The sequence below is a fragment of the Sinohyriopsis cumingii genome, chromosome 2 (genome assembly GCF_028554795.1).
Source record: "Sinohyriopsis cumingii isolate HCF-2022 chromosome 2, ASM2855479v2, whole genome shotgun sequence".
NCBI classification, from domain to species: Eukaryota; Metazoa; Mollusca; class Bivalvia; order Unionida; family Unionidae; genus Sinohyriopsis; species Sinohyriopsis cumingii.
This window is the reverse complement of record NC_142962.1, coordinates 76,388,798-76,409,118: the sequence shown is the minus strand read 5'-3', so window position 1 is coordinate 76,409,118 and position 20,321 is coordinate 76,388,798. Positions and strand designations below refer to the sequence as shown.

Here is a 20,321-nt window from a genome sequence, read left to right as displayed (position 1 = left end):
ATTTCTTACATTGAGTTTAGAAATCAAATGATCACGTGATACAAACAACTTTTGAAGGGAAATAGAATATTGATGGGCGATCATGAGAGATTCTGTTTATCACATAGCTTTTATTTTAATCGAAATATAATTTTGAGATAAAGAAGAAGAAGCGATTTCGTTCATTCTGTCTCAGACGATGTGTTCATCACATAGTTGTCATCTTTCTCAGACGATGTGTTCATCACATAGTTTTCATCTTTCTCAGACGATGTGTTCACCACATAATTGTCATCTTAATATAAATACTTTTGAGAAAACGAACAAGCGATTTCGTCATTTTCAATCGATTACCTTTTAAATTGTTGCGCGTAAAAAATTGTCCCAGCTTCTAGTGGAATTTTATGTGCAATTCTATAGCCACTAACATATCTAACAAGATTTTTGTTACCAAAGAGAAACTGTCTTTCCGAATAAATAGAATATTTGACTCAGACAACAGAATTTCTCAGCACAGAATGTCTATACAAAGTCCGTATGATATCTCATAGTTTCACTCGGGTTCGGTTGAGTTAGCTGATCAATGTTTAGCAAATAACATGGCGAAAGTGTGTCCGTTTTACTATTAATTATTCCAGTTGTTTGCTATTCATGTGAGGGGTATGAACATGGATGTAGATAGTCCAGTCATGTATTTGTGACCGAATGATTGCATTGTTCGATTTGTAACAGTAGACTACAGTAGACATATGCAAATTTTAATTTGAGTTTTTATGTATATTTGATTTAATTATATCTGATCTAATATATATTTATTTAAATATAATTATTTGTCAGTTTAAATTTTTTTACTTTTCATTACATGATATTGTAATGTAAATTTATTCACTAGAGATGGTATTTTTTTTTTAGAAAATAGTTTGACCTTGACTGTTTATTTATGAACACCATGTGTTGATCTAAATCTTACCTTGTTTCAGAATCTGTAGCAACCTTTGTAAACAAGTTCTATTTTATTTTAAAATGGTAGTTTACAAGGTCATGATGGGACCATATCTTCAAGATATAAACATTTGTTTTTATTTATTAGAGTAAAAATGACTGGTTTTCGTCAAAGTCACACTGGGTAAACGTGGTCTGTAACAAGTATTTGCTTCTATAAACTTCTAGAAGATGATCACGTGACCCTTGTTTACGTTTTAGAAAGCCCATATAACCCATGTTTCGGAGAATTAATCTCAGTAGAAGTTGGGCTGTTAAATTGTTAGTTGTATGTTTCGATGTTTGGAGTTATTTGAAATTACTTAGTTTGGAGTTATTTCAAATTACTTGGATTCAAAAGGATTAATTCTGCAATTTTTCTGGAAAATACGTGTGCTCATGTACTATTGTGGAACAAGAATAGTTTTTTTTTATATAAAACTTTATTCAGCTATCAGAAACCGGAGTGATAATTCTTATTTCTACAAGGAACTGTAGACTACAACAGTACAGATTGTAACATACGTCATCGTATTCCATCTTGGATTCTTCGTCGGGATTCGAACGTGAAATTACTTGAACATTTTGTTATTAAGACTACTAAAATTTTATTCTCGGATTATTTTTGGATCATTTTGGGATTTGATTCTATAAAACCGTATGTTCATATTTTTTAAATAATTTTTACAGAATTGTTCCAGGGAAATAAATTATTGCATTTTTAAAAGCTTGTTGTTTTCACTCTTTCTTGTGTTTATTCGAGCCTAAACAAGTGACATAAGAGAGTCCGAATTGCATCACATAATTAAAAAACATTCTATCGTTTGAGCAAAATTTACCGCAAAAAAAACCCCAAAACAAAACAAAAAAAAAAAACAACAAAAAATAACATACAGTGGTTGGATAATGTTCTCTTATTTGGAAGACCGGTTTATGTCCACATTCTTCTGTGAACAGAGGTGAGTTCATTTACTCCAATAAGTTAACATTTAAACCACTCTTGTATATTGGGTACATTCCATGTTACAGGTATACCGCCCATCCCTCTCCCCACGCCCGCTATCAGTTGACTAAGTCCCTTATTTTTTATTATTTTTTATTTGTTATTCTTGTTTGGGGTTTAAATTCATTTTTCAGCTCCAGATAAATCTATACATGACGTAACGAGCTCCTGTGGGGTCAGTTGTCCATATTCAGAAAGACTTGACCCTTTTTTTATATCTCCAATTCTTTTTGGGCAATCGATTCGAAAAATGACAGCCAAAAATGTTGATAGTAATAATAAAAACAAATTGTTTCAACAAGGCGGATTAAGGAAAAACTTCCCATGATCACAGTCAATCAATAAAGAGAATAATTTGTGTTTATTTCGTGTGCTTTGTTTTGACCAATCATAATTACATATGATATTTTAGCATGTAGTCATATAAAAAATAATAAACTACACACGCTATATTTAAAGTTACAAAGGATGTGATAAATAATGGATAATCGTCGCATAGGTCAGCATATTACAGTCACAAATTATGGCTAATCGAATATATGTCGACTTATTATAGTTACAAAATATATTTTAAATTTTTCCTATCTGTTGATAATAATATTCTGCTTTTCCATTCCAGGCAGGAAGTGTTCGATATAAATGTGTCTACATTATAGCTCCTGTTTACGGCGACTATACAATGTCACTTCCACGTGGTTTTGGCTATTTCCATGTCTTCTGTATGGCGTGCATTCTGTAGTCAGCATAACTGTCGAAATATCTAAAACGGAAGTTCAGAGGAAACTCGATCTAAAATTTCCACGGCTGCAAAGTTTTTTTGGAGAAAATTATATGTTCGATTTGCACATTGGGCAGCACATTTCGTATTCCGAGGTTGGCTATTCTTGATTTTTGCCTGGTCCCTCTGAAGTAAATATGTAGATCTAATAATTTTCTATAAACAGTATAAAGTCCCTGAAAGAAATACTCTCTCCGTATATTCTGAAGGTTGTTGAAAAAAAAATGTTCTTATTGCATTATGATATGGGTATGTTTAATCAATATTTGCATTGGTGGTGTTTATTAAATGTAAGTTTTATGCATTGTTTTAATCCATCGGTGGTTGGGCTCGAGAACTGCTGAGTCCCCAGCAGTTGAATAAAAGAAAACTCATTGCGTTAGTGTTTGTAGATGGACAATAGTCTCTGCCTTGTATGTCCCTTATACTTTACTAATGCATTTGGAAACGGTTTGTTTAACTGTGAATTAACCCATCATTATAACATGTCTGTAGTTTATTTTACCATATTTTCATATTCGACGGTGCTCGGCGGGATTAGCATCCATTAAATACTTCGATACGCCTATATTTTGTAAAGAAAATAATGGAGGTATTTCGAAGAATACAGAACGTAAACAAACATAATAGAGTTTTACTAGTAATTGATATTCACTGCACAGTTCTGTGATATAACAATAATTTTGTTCTTATAGGAATCAGATCTGCACTCGGAACCAAAATCAAATTCCTAAACATTTGAATCCAACATGTTAACAAAGTGAAATACATAACTTTACTCACAGTAAAAGACAGTTTATTGCCAGGGCAAGTAAAATTTAGAATGTTATTCACAGTATAAGAAAGATTATCGCCATGGCAAGTAAAATATAGAACTTTTTTCACAGTATAACAAAAGTTATCGGTAGGGCAAGTAAAATATAGAACTTTACTCACAGTATAACACAGTTTACCGCCATGGCAAGCAAAATATAGAACTTTACTCACAGTATAACACAGTTTACCGCCATGGCAAGCAAAATATAGAACTTTACTCATTGTTTATCACCAGGGCAGTTGGTTCATCTAATATATCAAATTTTCTTTAATTAAAATATATTTCATATCACTTTTGTCAAACAGGGACATGTTATAGCCAATGCTGCACTACATTTATGGCCAATAAATGTACGTAAATACATCAATATGCTATCGATACAATATGGGTTTTCGTTTCTCTTAATTATCAGATAAAATCTGTCGGCAACAAATCTTTGTCCGTTTAAATATATCGTTTTACAGTGCTGGAAAACATAATAGACATTTTGTTGTTCCGGATCAATATAATCTGGTTTCAATCGCTCCGTTTCTGTCAAAACACCCATCAACGTTTATTTGTATGGAAGGACTTAAAAGGTTTGATTGAGTTCACTATCAGGTAGATAATTCATGCAGATTATCAATTGATAAAAGTAGCACGACTATTTTCACATGTAAACCGCTTTCTGCATCAATCAATAATGATGGTTAGGACAATTTCTCAGGTAGATTAAAGTAATAAAATTACACTACAGATAACGTAAGGGCAGACACTTTGTTAATTTTAAGATGAATATGAATTCTTCTGAATTTTTAAGCACTCAGGTTGATAATTAATCGCAAATAATTTTTAATTCATCGTCATCGGGGAGACGTGTGATAAAATTGTCAGGATGGAGAATGTGAAAGTAGATTTTGTTTCCTGGCACGGATAGTGACATTAAATCGTGCTCACCGAATGCATGTATCTAGTAGCAACAACATTATCGAGGCTTTCATAAAAGAAGGTGTCAATGAAATGCAATTTTGGAAAACCAACAAAAGGAGAATTTGTTTATATATGTTTAAAAGTGTACAACGTTATGCATACATATTTAATACACGAAAACAAGGGGATTAAATTATACACACATATCCCAACATCCACCCACTCTCACCCCACCCCCACCCCACCGTTCAATCGATGAATTTTATTTCTCTAATACATATTACAATTTAACTTTTGCTCTTGGCACCCGAAATGTCCTGAAAGCTCCCAGGTTAGGAAACTTGGTCATATTTACTCCAAAGTCATAAGATACCGTTACGGCTTGTTAACTTCGACACAAAAACCAACAGGTGCTGAAAGCACCACGAATGGTAAACAATGAATTTTAAAAAAAAACCTAAACCTGAAGCGTCATGGCTAATTGACTTTGTTTGACACATGGACTTCTAAATCCTAACAAAGCGCTAAGGCTAGTTCGTATTAGTTTTGCACGGTGTTTCTTGGATAGCAATTTTAAGTCCAGTAACATAAGTAAAAATGTAAATGTACACGATCCGTTGAGTCTGTAATAACCATACATAGTTTAGCTTTCTAACGAGTCTTGCACAGGACACGGAGTCATCTATAAATACGAGAGCTGATAATGATGTCAAAGCCAGTCAAATACCAGGTACACATATTTTATTACCTGCATACAGCTGTCCAAACCTGAAATAAAGGAAAAAGGACTAAGGTTTTATCCGAAGAAAAAAATATCAAGATAATGAAAACCTGAAGGATACGTATCTGCATATATGACTAGTGTCAAAAGGATGCGTATCTGCATATACGTCAAGTGTCAAAGGATACATATCTGCATACATGTCTAGTGTCAAAGGATACGTATCTGCATATATGTCTAGCGTCAAAAGATATGTATCTGCATATATGCATATTGTCAAAGGATACGTATCTGCATATATGTCTAGTGTCAAAAGAGTTGTCTAATAGAATCCCAGGGAGTAGTGTAGGAAACTTCTTTTTCCAAAGGTTATTTCAAGAAGGTACCAAAGGTACGGCATGCCATAACGGTTTTAATTATGCACATGTCCTGTAGGTACTTCAAATCTGAGCATAGTTATCTCGCCCAAAACATCACTTGTAAATAAACGAGGCGGATGATAGGATTTAGTAATCAAAAGTTCTGATTTATATAAATATAATATCATGGTTTTTCCATAACAATTGCAATACTACTTTTGCAAACGATATAAAGTAATTTGTGCTTGAAATATACACAAATATTGCCTCTCCTCAGAACAGTTAGGAAAGACCATGGGGATATAAAGCCAATAATTCCTTTTAATGCACTTAAACTTCCGCAACTTTTTAAATGAACGGTAATATAAATTTCCTTGCATAATCATTCCTAAAGGTCCAATGATAAAAAGTAAAGCAAAACATTTATTTTACTTTCGATATTTCATATCTGTCAAAATTCATGTTTACAAAGTTGACGTTTAAGATGGTGTAGATAAAAAAAACATCTATGGTTTCACATATTCAGCGATTGGAACAATAATGTGAACATCTATGGCAATGGGCACCAAATTATAAATTTGCATACACATATAACATACACCCCCATATAACATACACCCCCATATAACATACACCCACATATAACATACACCCACATATAAAATACATCTACTTATTATATGCTCATTTGTTTCTCCGTTAGCTTTACATTATCAGAAACGTGAAATATTTTACGACATTGAACTCGCGTGCAATTCATATTGCATTCACGCGCATAAATGAACCTACTTTCAAATGTAAGCTAACAATGGACGCAGACGCCAGCACTTTAATTTGTAAACAAATCATATACATTCGCATAGTAGGCGCTTTACGTTTTATTAAATTTGTTTCAATGAACTTGGCAGATGTTTCGTGGACTGCCACATACCAACTGCTTTTTAGCACATTCCGTGTTGACTTTTTTGATATAATGTTTCTGATTTAGGCTAGCTATACAGTAGATGCTAGACAGGGTCCTTACAAATAACATGCAAGTGACAAGGCATAAACTTGTCTACTTTAGCTGGTAATAAGAATGGCAAACAATATACTTACAGTTTTACATCCTGAATTTCCTCAAAATGTACTTTCTTAGTTCTGCAAATCCGAATTACACGAGCCATGCCATAGATTCTCAGTCTTGATTACACATTTCGAAATTGTACTGTACTTTCGAATATATTGCAAGTGCAATTAGATCCTCCTTACTGCACTCAAAATGAAATAAGCATTAAATTCCATGGCGTCTTTTTTATAAATGCAATTGAAAGACTTCATATTTTTCCCACATTATAATTTTAAACATTAAATGACAGAAGCACATTTGCAGATGTCAACAAGCTTCTCCCTCACTTTTTCAATCCGATGTATTTCATGTGGAATTGTCACATATAAATTCAGTACATAATCACGAAATTTGGTAGAATCGAGAACAAATACCAAAATCAATTATTTCGAGATCAAATGGTAAAGCTGTTGCAATGCACATTTCATTCAAAATATGACTCCAAATTTAAATTTTAACTAGACACGCCATATTCATACGAAAGTTATGTGTAGCACGCGGCTAAATTCAAATTTTATCTGGGCGGAGTTATGTGTGAATTAATAATGTTGTTGTTGTGTAATGATGAATCTGCACTTGTATATTTAGTTTGGATTACGGCATACATTCAGTTACATTGTTTCTTGTAATGTATTTTTGTTTATATATTTGAGCATTAGGTAGAATAATAAAATGAGCATATAATAAAAAGGTTACTGCATTTATATGGGAAAATATGAACTCGTTTTGTCGGGTGGATATACTGCACTCCCAAGGTAGTGCAGTATTTCCATCCGAAAAAACTCGTTCATATTTTCCCATAAAAATGCAGTAACCTATAAATATAACATGCACCCACATATAAAATACACCCACATATAACATACACCCACATGTAAACCAGACCAACATATAAAATAATCTACATATAATATACACACAATTGTAAACCACACCCGCCACCCGCATATAACATACACCCACATATAATATGTACCATCATATAAAATACATCTACATATAACATGCACCTACATATAACATACACCCACACATAACATGCACCAACATATAAAATACATCTACATATAACATGCCCCCACATATAAAATACACCCATATATAACATACACCCACATAAAACATGCATCAACATATAAAATACACCTACATATAACATAAACCCGCATACAAAAACACCACATATAAAATGCACCTACATATATCATGCATCCACATATAAAATATATCCACCTTAACATATACCCATTTATAAAATAATGTTTTAGATAATCTAAGTCATTGATTCAGTAAACAATTTATATTCCTGGATCTTTGTGATCGCGATCGATCATTATTACAACAATAGAAATCAGAGCGTTCAAGTACACCATCTAATGTAGATTAACTGTTTCTTTGCTAATGACAGGAGCCATTTCAAATTAAGGTTACATTATGACAGAATAAATAAATTGTAATTAAAACTCGATATCAGTTTAATCTGACACAAACGTTTGCACTGCATTCATTTTTACATTGTAATTGGACTTCAAAGCATGACATTAACCATTAGCATGGACGTAATGAGAGGAAGGCACGGGCTTTATCGAAGGAAAATATATCTAATAAGTTAAATCATTGAATTATTGATGATTTTTAAATATCACCCAACGGCTTCCAAAATACATTGTTGTTTCTTTCTCTCTTAGTTTTGCACTCTTAATTAAGCAATAGAGTAATAACATGTAATAAGAATGCAGAATGAATACGATTGTCCTTTAACTAATTACACTACCAACGTAAACCTAAACGTTATACATGGAAATACGAAATTTTACAAGACATAAAACACAACTACATATCTGTTTTGTTCCTGTTAGGCGGGGAAAATAAAACTGTTATTGCGTGCAAAATAAATATATATACATACACCAGTCACGCTGACACCAACATATTTCGTTAAGTTTTTATCGGATAAGATTTGGAAAGGAGATTTTCTAAATATTGTCACATTTTTGTTGAGACGATGTGATGATAGAATGAACAGAAAGGTAACCGATGCTCGATCATAAAAATAAAATAATATTCAAGTTGAATGTACTAATAAAATGAATTACGTCAGAACAGCAATACATACATCTAAGTAAGTAAAAGAACAAATAAGACAGCCACTTGTGACGCATTGGGATTCTTGGTCGAAATATATTCTCATCATTGCAACATTTTTACTGAATATGTCCCGAAAATACAAAATCTCGTAACACGCCACACGGACACACACACACACATACACACACACACACACACACGCACACACACACACACACACACGTATGGTGTATGTCAATGTGGTCATGAAGACGCATTTACTCATCTAACATTTACTTCTAACATACTTCTACGTCTTTTTCGTCCTGATTGTTGAATGCTCTGCACCTTGGATGTCATAAAAAAAATACACACGAAATATATTCGTCGCTATGGACTTTTACAACAGTGGCCAAGTGCTACAATCGGCCAAGAAAAGAGGACGTCGGGTCAAATCAAGAACTACCAATGTAGTACAAATGTTTGTTTTTTTTTCTTCTACACACGCCAACTTCATTGTGACACCGAAGCGCGCGACATAAAATCGGGTTTATACCGACCACACCTTTATGTTGACCTCGTCCAAAAATGTCCACGTATATTGATATTGAATGTCTGTACTTGAACGCCTACATGACTTGTATAACTTAAACCACACACACACACACACACACACACACACACACACACACACACACATTTTGTCATTCGAGAAACAGACTTTATTAGCAGATATTTTTGTGAGATCACCAATTACATCATGTTGTCTTTTTTGCAGGAGTTTTGGCCAAAATTAATCTGCATCTAATATCGGGAAAAATAATCATTGGAGATTATGTTGACCCTGACTTCTGTTTATTTACTCCGACGACGTGTTTTATTTGCCACGTCGACGGGTTTATTTATCAGAATGATTACTGCCGCAAAACATGTTGTCCTTACCTTGTTAATTGATTGACCCCATGCTGCACATTTGGCCCCAACGGTGTTGCTTCAAGATAGCAATATGCAAGACATTAAAGGATATTGGAAACCTTTGGTATTTTTTATTCAAAGTATTTGCAGTGCGACTTTTCAAGTTAGGTTTCAGAAGCACCGCTCTCTGTCTCTGTCTCTCGCTGTCTCTGTCTCTCTGTCTCTATCCCTTTGTCTCTGTCTCTCTGTCTCTGTCTTTGTCTCTGTTTCTCTGTCTCTGTCTCTGTCTCTCTCCTTGTCTCTGTTTCTCTGTCTCTGTCTCTCTCTCGATTGAAACAGAATCCCAGCTAGATTACTTGGATAATAGTCAGGGAAAACAAAAATAATGTGTTCATCAAATGGAATTACTTTGGAATTACAGGATATTCCTAGCACAAAAACTGAGAAATGTGGAGTTAGAGTCACTTTTTCCCAGTCAATGAAAATTAATGATCCTATAGACAATTCTTGCGATGAAGCTAAACGTGTAATAAACTCACTATCTGCAATTGGATTAAATGCAAATGGAATGAATCCTTTAGTTTCTAGGAAAGAGTTATATTGCCGTCTGTTTTGTATGGTTCAAAAATCTGGTTCAGTATGACTGTCATGGCATTGAAACACTGGAGAAAATAAAACGATATTTCGTCTGGAAAGAACAAGGTTTCTTTCAAATATAACCTGCCACGGTACTTTGAGAACGATTACAATGGAAGCTAGAGTAGATAAGCAAAAACACTGGCAAACGCTTAATCGCCAAAAATTTCTTTTGAACCGTTTGCAATTTGATTTTTGACCCCAAAACACAGCTATAATTATTGCATGTAGAAGGTTTTCAGACACATTAACATGAAAAACTTAATTTGGACAACACAGGTATTTGAAGAGAGAAAACATGAAATGAGTATCAGAAATCCATCGGAGGGATTTGGCCGATCTTTACAAATGAATCCAGGTTTAAAAATCCACACTTTATGGAAACACTTATACTGACTCTGTCAGAAAAAAATCTGATTTTGCGACATAATATTGTACAGGAGGACTGCAAGTAATATATGGACTGTGTCCCCTACATGGGGAAAAAAAAGTGATGAATGTATTTTATACATTTCAACGAATTGTCCCTTAACCTTGGACGACATAAACCATCTGATGGAGAATTTTGTATGTAAACCACCATAAATTTTATACGATTTCTGTGATCTGTACCTTTATAATGATAATATAGCGATCACGCTACTTAGCGGTTCAAACGATATTTCAGACCGATTGGACTCGAGTCATATATTACTATGATAAGACTCTATACCAGGTATTGTATTTAGATAAAGGATAGTATATATTGGATTAAAAAGTGAATTTACACAGAATATAATGCAAGAAATAATTGTATTCAAGACGAAAGCGATCGGGATATTGACTATTGGTGTGCAGTTTTATCTTTAGAAGTTTAAAAATATTGTATAGTAGCGAATTTAGTACGAAATACAAAAAGAAACTGTCCGATGCATATTAGCTGATTCAAAGACAAACATTTATCTCAGTTGATGGAAACTCTAACCACGCGACTGTAAATTATTCCTTGCGTAATACATATTCCTCAAGTGTAATCTTGATTTATACAATAATTCACAGGGCTTTATAAGTACTGAATTGCCTATTTTCGTGCCTTTATGAAATGCATTGCATTTCTTTCAGTTATCTTAAAATCTTCAGAAAGTGGAGGAACAAAAGAATATCACTCTCCTTCTACACACACACACACACACACAGACACACACACAGACACACACACACACACATCTAAAGTAACTTTGAATTGCTTGCAATCTATAGATTTGCTTTATAGAGAGTCCTTTGACAACGGACGAAGTTCCAAAAGAATGTTTGGCCTTTACATTAATGTCTTATACGTCAATACATTTTATATCTATCCAGGTATATGCAACAACAGATAATCTGAATAAGAAAAACAAATGATTTAATAATGTCTTAACCTTTCCGATTTGTCAATAAATGTATTAATGTAACAAAATGGACATGTTCTCTTGCTAATCACTTTCTAGTTCATGACATGCGCAATCGTCTCAACAACTTCTGTTAGATAACATATATACCCAACATGTGGAATTTTCTAACTAGTTTTAAAATACAATTTTCCTTAATTTCAGAACCGGGTATATTTACAGAAAACATCAATTTGATCAGCTATGATCAAGAGTTATGTAAAATGTCGCAGCTGTCTTTGTTCATCCGAGTTATGTAACGACATTTCTGTATACGTCAAACAATGTCCATGCACTACTATAGAAAGGAATCAATAGCTGGGGGAATACGTAGAAGGAGACGAAGATGGTGATGCATTTGGTAACGGCGGACACAACTATCGTTGATCATCGTGTGAGACTCTGAATATACCCGTAAAAGATCGATTTGCAGTTCTTCTATGGGTTTTCCAGGACTAGACTAAAATGCAGTTTAGTTAAATAATTTTTAAAATTGATTGCTTTTTTTTTTTTAGTTTTAGGCAGATGATTTATATTTGTGACGGAAGTAAACCATAGTGAGTACCAAATCGAAGTAAAGAAGGTTCGTATCAGTTCTGGAAGATAATTGTTTCTGTTGGTTTTCCCAGTGCCATTCACTTTAATGTTACGTAATAAAATTAAACCGATGCTAGTTTATTCATTGCCATCTTCTGGATTTTATATTCACTCGCTGGTTTTCCTTTTATAAAGGGAATAATAAGGCACTGTAAACCATTCGAATTCACGACCAGTTTCATCATTTGTGTTTTTGACGTAAACAAAGTCGATGATGGGATATGGCTGGTTTACCCATATTTACTCTGAGGGAAACCAATCAATGGTTGATCTGAGAGGAAATTTGATAAAACGATCCAGAAATTATTCTAGCCTAATAGGTCGTATCGACCCCAGTTCATGATTACACTAACAGACAAATTTTCTCGAACATTTATCAATGTTGCTGACTTGCTGCAAGGTTTTCTTGTCCTAGGAACTTCAGCCTTTAATGACACTGGACAATTACACAAACCTTATCTGAAACGGCACGGAACAATTTTACAATCTTTCTGGCCCAGTGCCATTTTGGAACATTAACTGTTCCTGAAACGAAGCGGGGTATCTTGTTAAATTCGCGATTTTATTCTTTACCTGGATCCTATGTTGCAAGTTGATTTCGAACTGTATCATAAATTAAATTAAACTCCTAATACATATATTCTTTAATATTCGAAGACCTAATATAAATACAAAGAATGAAGGAAATACTAATATTTTCCGACAAACATTGTATTGTGTGGAAAATAGACGAAATAATATTTTGCATGATAGAAGTATTTTTTTTTAACTTGTGTATTATATTATATTTTATTTTATTTATTTCCATTTATATAGATATCAACTCCAAAATTGAATTTCAAATATTTATTAAAATTGACCAAAATTACAGGTGCCGATTAATTATCATTTCAGAATTAATGGTATATAGTTATTCATTTCGTAAATATTAAATGATATAAAATTTAATATTTTAGAAATGGCTCAGGCTTCAATTTTGTTAATAGCAGAAAAAGTAATTTAAGTTAAGAAACTTCGCTATGCCCCCTTTTGTGACCGGTTAAAGCAAGTGGATAAAAGCGATCAGTTTTGAACGTCATTGTGTCGTTTCAGGACCATGTAGAGTACATAAAGGGCACAGCTACGTTTAGGAATATGTAAACTGCTTGATTACCAAACGGTCGGCATCGATTCAGGACCACGTTAGGTTGCGAAACCCACACTGTACTGTTTCAGGAACAAGTGAAAGTCGCCAAACAACCAATTGCCAAAGTAAAATTTAGCCTTTGTATCGTGCAATTATTTCCTTTACTAGTTCCATCTTTTACACGACTGAGAGTGGATCAAGAAGTGGAACTAGCATGTACTCAGATAGATATGCTGAACCAAATCATGGATGGTAGGAAGGTAAGTTTCAAACAGTATTGGTGAACAGGAAATATCACTAACCTATACATGCGGTCCAAACAAAATATAAGGGCAACTGATGCACAAATTAAAAGGGAAAAAGAAACTTTTGTTCGAAATACTAGATGGCTATGATACCATTAGCATTTTGAAAGTGGATTGGGGGTTTATATTGACCTCACATGGTTATGTCCAGGACTTAACATTATCTCCACGGATAATATTTTAACAAATTGTCTTTATTGCCAAACCAAATTGAATGTGTCATTTGATATATAAAGAGTAATGTGTCATTGAAAACAAAAGTCACGCTATAGTTATCTTGTTTTGAACAGTCCTTGTTTAAACTGGATAAAGATTTAGTAAAAACGTTACACATTATTTCAAAAACAATTTCTTGAAAATAAGAAATAACTGTGTTTGGTAAACAGATACAAAACAGCAGGAAAAGAACAACAATGTAAAATATGTGCAGATGAAAAGACTGTTTCTAAATGACGAAAATATATCGTTGGAAAGGAGAACAGTTATAAAGAAGAATGACATTGTCAGGATCAGTTTAGGGAGAAAAAAATCATGAAACCAATTAGCTGTAGATTTTACCACTGTTATAGGTAACCAAGTAGTTTATAGTGACGTGAGCAATACCATCATTTTCTATTACACTAGAGTCTATCGAATGATAACATGTTTGGATTACCATAAAAAATAACAAAGTTCATGGAGTTTTCAAAGATGACATTTCCTCTGTATGTAAAAATAAAATTTGCATTCATTCAAAATAAAGACAAATTGAGAGTTTGTTCAGGAATACAAAAAATAATGTTATGATCAACAAATGTTAAATTCGAAATGTACTGAAACTATTTAACTAATGAAAACTAACCCTGAAATACAATTACTCGGATGATACGGTCATGAAATGTACTGCATCAAAAAATGCAATATATGACCACAAAATCTCTTTGGTTGATAATGTAGACCTTTAACTTACTGAGACTTAAACACTTAACTTACAGACACGTAAATACTTCAACTTACGGAAACGTTAAAACTTTGGATTCAAGAGAAAATTAAAGTCTTGATACACGTTTGCTTAGTTTGTTTTCTTTCAAATAATTTATAATTTCTACTATTACTCAAAAGTATTTTTGTTATGGGTTTCATGAATGTACATTTATAAGTAGGGTAAATGGTAGATAATATACCAATTAGGAAACAGGGTTGCAAATCAAACCAGTCGTTCACGGATGGTGCAACGTGCTTTGCATTTAAAACATAACTGATTTATATATATATTATTTTGCCTCGTCAATCTCTTGATCATGGTCTTGAATTTCATTGTTCAGGTCTATGTAACGGTTATAATTAACGTTGAATCATTGTGTTCAAATTAGCTCTTTGTCGTTTATATTTCACTCTCCAAGACATCTATCCCATTGTTTGTCACACGTTAATATGGCTGTACACATTGTTGTATATCAGGTAAAAGTTCAGGCTAATCTTATCTTTTTATTGCAGCCAGCAATATTTTAATGCGTTAGATAAGATTTTGAATCTCATTACGAACATTTCCTGTGCATCTTAAATACTTTGTGTCCATCTGTTTCAAAAGTTCTGAAATTGTGAGGACTACTTCATTACCACTATATTCGCTATTGTTAATTTACTATCAAATAATGGCTAAATGGAAAACAAAATTCACAAAGTTCCTTCAAGAGATTTCTCTCATCATTTTATTTTATATTTTACATGAGAAACTTAAGTTACTCGCATACCTTAAAACCTATTTCATTTCTATCTTCATCTTATAGACTGATATTTATTATGCTAGTTGTATCCAACAGTAAGTATGTTAAGACTTGATGGCAACAATCTAAGCAACAGAAAGAAGCAGAACCAACAAGTTTGTAAGACTTAACAAAGAATTTAATTCTCAAAGTTATAAAATAAAACTTTAAGAGCATTCTCAATTCAATCCAAAATAATCCTGAAAAGTTCTATTCAAGTCCTAAAGACTCTAATGTTCCGAATCAATTTCAAATCTTATTATATCACAAATCTTCGTATGTACTGGTCTGCCAAAAGTTATATCACAATTGCGTTATCCAGAACTCCTTTAAATAAATTGACAATGTTCCAAGACTCAGTTTTTAGTCCAAGGAACACTTTATGATTCCAATGAATAATACTAATAATTCTCTCCTTTCAGATTATCTAAACACATCATTAAATACATTTTCAGACTAACCTTAAAACAGGAACATATTATATAAGAATCCAAATTAGGAATGAAATCAATGGCTCAGTTCTCTTCTTGCATACAGGCATAGAGTGCTAAAATACAATTTCCTCCTACTCGCAACGGGACATTTTGCAAATATCCCAGATGGTAGAAGAAACCTCCTAACTTAACCCATCCAGTGGGAAATAACTTGATTCTTCAAAGTACCAACTTGACCGACCCATCCAATGGGAAATAATGCTAGTAAACAGGTTCATTGTCAATATTAGTATTGATCGTAGACACCTATTTCTAGACCTATGAAATATACGCTTTTAATATCTTATAATAGAATTTATACCCTTGTACAAAAATGAGCTGTCTAATATTTTGATTCTAGATTATCATTACAATTTACAGTCATGAGTATGAATTACTCATACTATTGACTAGGGTCAGAAAAATAAAGATAAAATGACAATTTGCATAGTCTAAAACAAAGACGTCTTCAAAATAATATACAATACTGGCATTAAAGCGGTAATATTGTATTATTGATTTAGTTCATTAATTGGCATAAATATTTATATATTATAAATCAATAACTCCAGACTCCCTATTAGTTAACATAGCTGTTGGTGATAGTTGTTAATCAGAGTGATTTTCACGTTCGAGCTGACTTTCAAACATTAGATATTTTTTCATTCTTCGTTGTCACCATTCGTAGTCATCTTCTACTTGAGAGTTTTCGTGTACATCTCCAGGTTGTTATAACTGTTACATCTTTATGGTCTAAAACTAACTAACAGAAAAGAGCTAAAACCAACAAGTTTAGTAAAATTCAACTAACAATTTAATTTTCTAGAATAAAAGTGAAAACTTAAAAAGACGATTGGTGTTAATATAGGAATCAATAATTATGAAGTAACCAACATTGATATAAAAAGCAAAACAACCTTCTTCTTGAACAGTCTAGGTTGTCAAGAAGATCAGGAATGTCCAGTGAAAAACTGATGTCTAACATCAGATCGAAGTAGACGTGTTATCTCCAGTAATACAAATAATCTTAAAACATAATTTAAGATCATAGAGAAATATTAGCTACGTGATAGGTTGATTACAAGATAAAATATTTTTGACAGGTATGCCCTCAAGACAATTACTGACTTAGGTCATTTGCGCACACACACACACACTATATATATATATATATATATATATATATATATATATATATATATATATATATATATATATATATATATATATATATATATATATATATATATATATATATATATATATATATATATATATATATATATATATATATATATATATATATATATATATATATATATATATATATATGTATGTATGTGTATGTATGTATATATATATATATATATATATATATATATATATATATATATATATATATATATATATATATATATATATATATATATATATATATATATATATATATATATATATATATATATATATATATATATGGGACAGTCCTAGCTTCATTCATCTAGTTTATGTAGCAAGTAAAATCGGCTTTGAATCTATTTTAATACTCAAAGAAACAGTTTGTTCTCTGGAACCAAATGGACATAGTTACATTTATGTTATCAACTGGATTGAAGAGGTAAATCTTTAAAGAAGACCAATATGCTATTTTGAGATGTCTTCTCTAAACATTGTTGTTTGTAATATAACCCTATATTAATATTGCAATAAGGGTATGCGTACGAGAAGCATTTGTAACCGAAATATTTCAGTAGACAAGAGTTGTGCCGAAGACACAGGCTTCAAGCGTTAAAGTTTTTACCTTTAATTTGTATCCGTTCTTTCCATCCATCGTACGCTTCTCTATCCATTGTCACCAAAAGGTGTTTTCTTCAAGCACTGTCATCGAGGGTCCATCATCTTGGCTTACTGTGTTGTTTATTGTCTTTCAGATCGCGTTTTTGTTAATATTTGTATTAAAATAAACTACTTATAGTTGATATAATCGTTATTGAATGCTCTCCTAGTCATGGAGTCAAAGCTGTTTATCTTATTAAAATTAAGTGTTTCAACTCCATAGTGCGTGGAACCTTATTGTAGACGAATGTGTCCCTGAAATCTTCTTCAACAAATCATATCAGTTTCATGATACCCCCCCCCCCAACAAAACCCAAAGAAAACAGCTATGCTGATAGCATGGGCGCCCGCAGGAATTTTTGCTGGGGGGGGGGGGCAGTCGGTCACGGCCGTGAGCGTTATTTGCGTAGTTAGTATAGAAAGAAAGTCTGAAACTAAAGCTAATATTTACAAAGCGTTTTGAACAGAATCTTGTAACATATTTTCAGCTTAATTTGCATAATTAATCTTGTCGGAATATATATATATATATATATATATATATATATATATATATATATATATATATATATATATATATATATATATATATATATATATATATATACATACAGCATGATTTCCAGGGGGCGTCACGTGTTCCCCCTTGACCTATGCTGCGGGCGCCCATGGCTGAGAACCTTTCTCGCAACGCCTAATCCAACCGCTGTTATTCCCATGCAAGCATCGAGCCACACTGAAAATTGGGATGGTATTTCATTTGTCGATCTCCAAGCAAAAGTATTGAACGATATAACGGTGCAGCATACGGCATCATTTCAATTATTTATGTCTGTAAAAGAGCCTGAACTTTAACTGGTGTCTGATTTTCCTGATTCGGTTGACGTTAAACTTTGCGCTGTTGGTTGTACTGCTGTATTGTGACACCTGTACACATTGCCTACATCGCCGGAAAGGGTACATGGAACAGGCAGCGAAATGCTTTATAGTTCTGAAATTTGTCTTTAACTTGCTTTTCAACATTAAATGTATCTATCCTTTTTGAATCAGAAATACTCATTCTGCTTTGCAGATTCTATTCTATATAACATATTTAGCTGGCATCAATCCATGCACAATTAGGTAGTAAGTTTGGAACTTAATGAAATACAACGAAATAATGAATTCCGCAACGTCTTAGGCATCGTGCTTGATTGTGGGCCAACAGTAACAAAAAAGAAATTGTTCAGTATAGCTTACACAATTTACTAACAGAAAATTAGAGCATTGTCAATAAAAGTTTGCTTTTGCTTTTGTTAATACAGAGATAACAGTTATGTCCGGTAAAATCCAAGTGCCGTCATGTAGTCGATTGCAAACAAAGTGAAGGTGGAATAATTAGTTTTTCAATTTCTTCAACGTATTGAAGTCTCTCTTATATGTAACCGTGAGAGTATATCTCATCGTTTTTCGGTAAACAAAGTTAATAATATTGTTTGTTTCACTCAATGTGTATGAGTAGGTAATATGTATGCTATTTATAATCTGAAAAAACTACAGCATCTCTTCGGGATCGGGTTAGACAAAGTGCTGGCTTCGCTTTTCCATTAGACAAAGACTTGATGTATTGAACATGGTACCGGCTTTGCTGTTGTTGCTCAGCCGTGTTGATTTCTTGGTTCGTAATATTGCGTTTACAAAAGAAAGGGACATTTCATCAGCTTTCAAGACAGAAGCAACCTTGATTTTTGAACAAATGGACAATTCACATAAAACATATACCAAATGGCAAGTTAAATGAAACATTTATCAAATGGATAAGATACATAAAACAATATATCAATACCAGTCGTCTGATATATTGTGCTATTGAAACTGTATCATTTCTACCTAGACAAGGTCACATTTCCAACATCTTGCGATGTTTTAAGTCTTTTTGTTTTATTTCCTTAAACGTTCCACTTTTACTTCAACACACTTATGTGAATATTTTCTAGTCTGTTTACTAAGTTCGACTGTACGTCGAAAATTTGTCTCTTGCGTAGTAGTCATTTTAGGTTCTTAGTTTTCATACTTTTTTTAGCCTTCATTTTTTGCATGCAAATACGGAAGGTTTATAGAACATATATTTCAATTGGAACAAAGTAGAATTGCAAGTCACGTGTACAAAGAATAGCAATTCAATATTTCTATGAGCTGTTGAAACATAATTTTGAAATTTTATTTAGGTAAATAAGAACAAAGGATACATAGAAATTTTCCTAATTGAAAACGTTAAGCAAATAAATGAGTTTAATCGAAAGAAGAAAATAAAAATGCAAATGAGTTCGCTACAAAACAGAACAATAAGTTTCAGTGTAACAAAATTTGCACTCATCACAGATAGAGATAATCCTGTTTCGAATGAATAATATCCAGCGAAGTATCTAATGCCATTGGATGTCATTTCATCATATTTCAGATCATTTTCTAGCTAACTCGATTTGAATAAATTTGCTAACCAGTGATGTCATTGTGTGGATTCCTACATCTGACATTGATCTGGAAATGTTGGTAAATCTGGCAGTTACAAAGATTT

At 32.7% G+C, this 20,321-nt stretch overlaps 1 long non-coding RNA gene across 1 annotated transcript in view; it reads right to left on the bottom strand.

Annotated features, from left to right (window-relative positions):
- Positions 1-4,743: 4,743 nt before the first annotated feature.
- LOC149805220 (uncharacterized) overlaps positions 4,744-20,321 on the bottom strand; it is a 114,681-nt gene continuing 99,103 nt past the window's right edge. The window contains exon 4 of the long non-coding RNA XR_016418321.1: positions 4,744-5,235. This is a non-coding gene — a long non-coding RNA (uncharacterized LOC149805220). The remainder of the gene's footprint in view (positions 5,236-20,321) is intronic.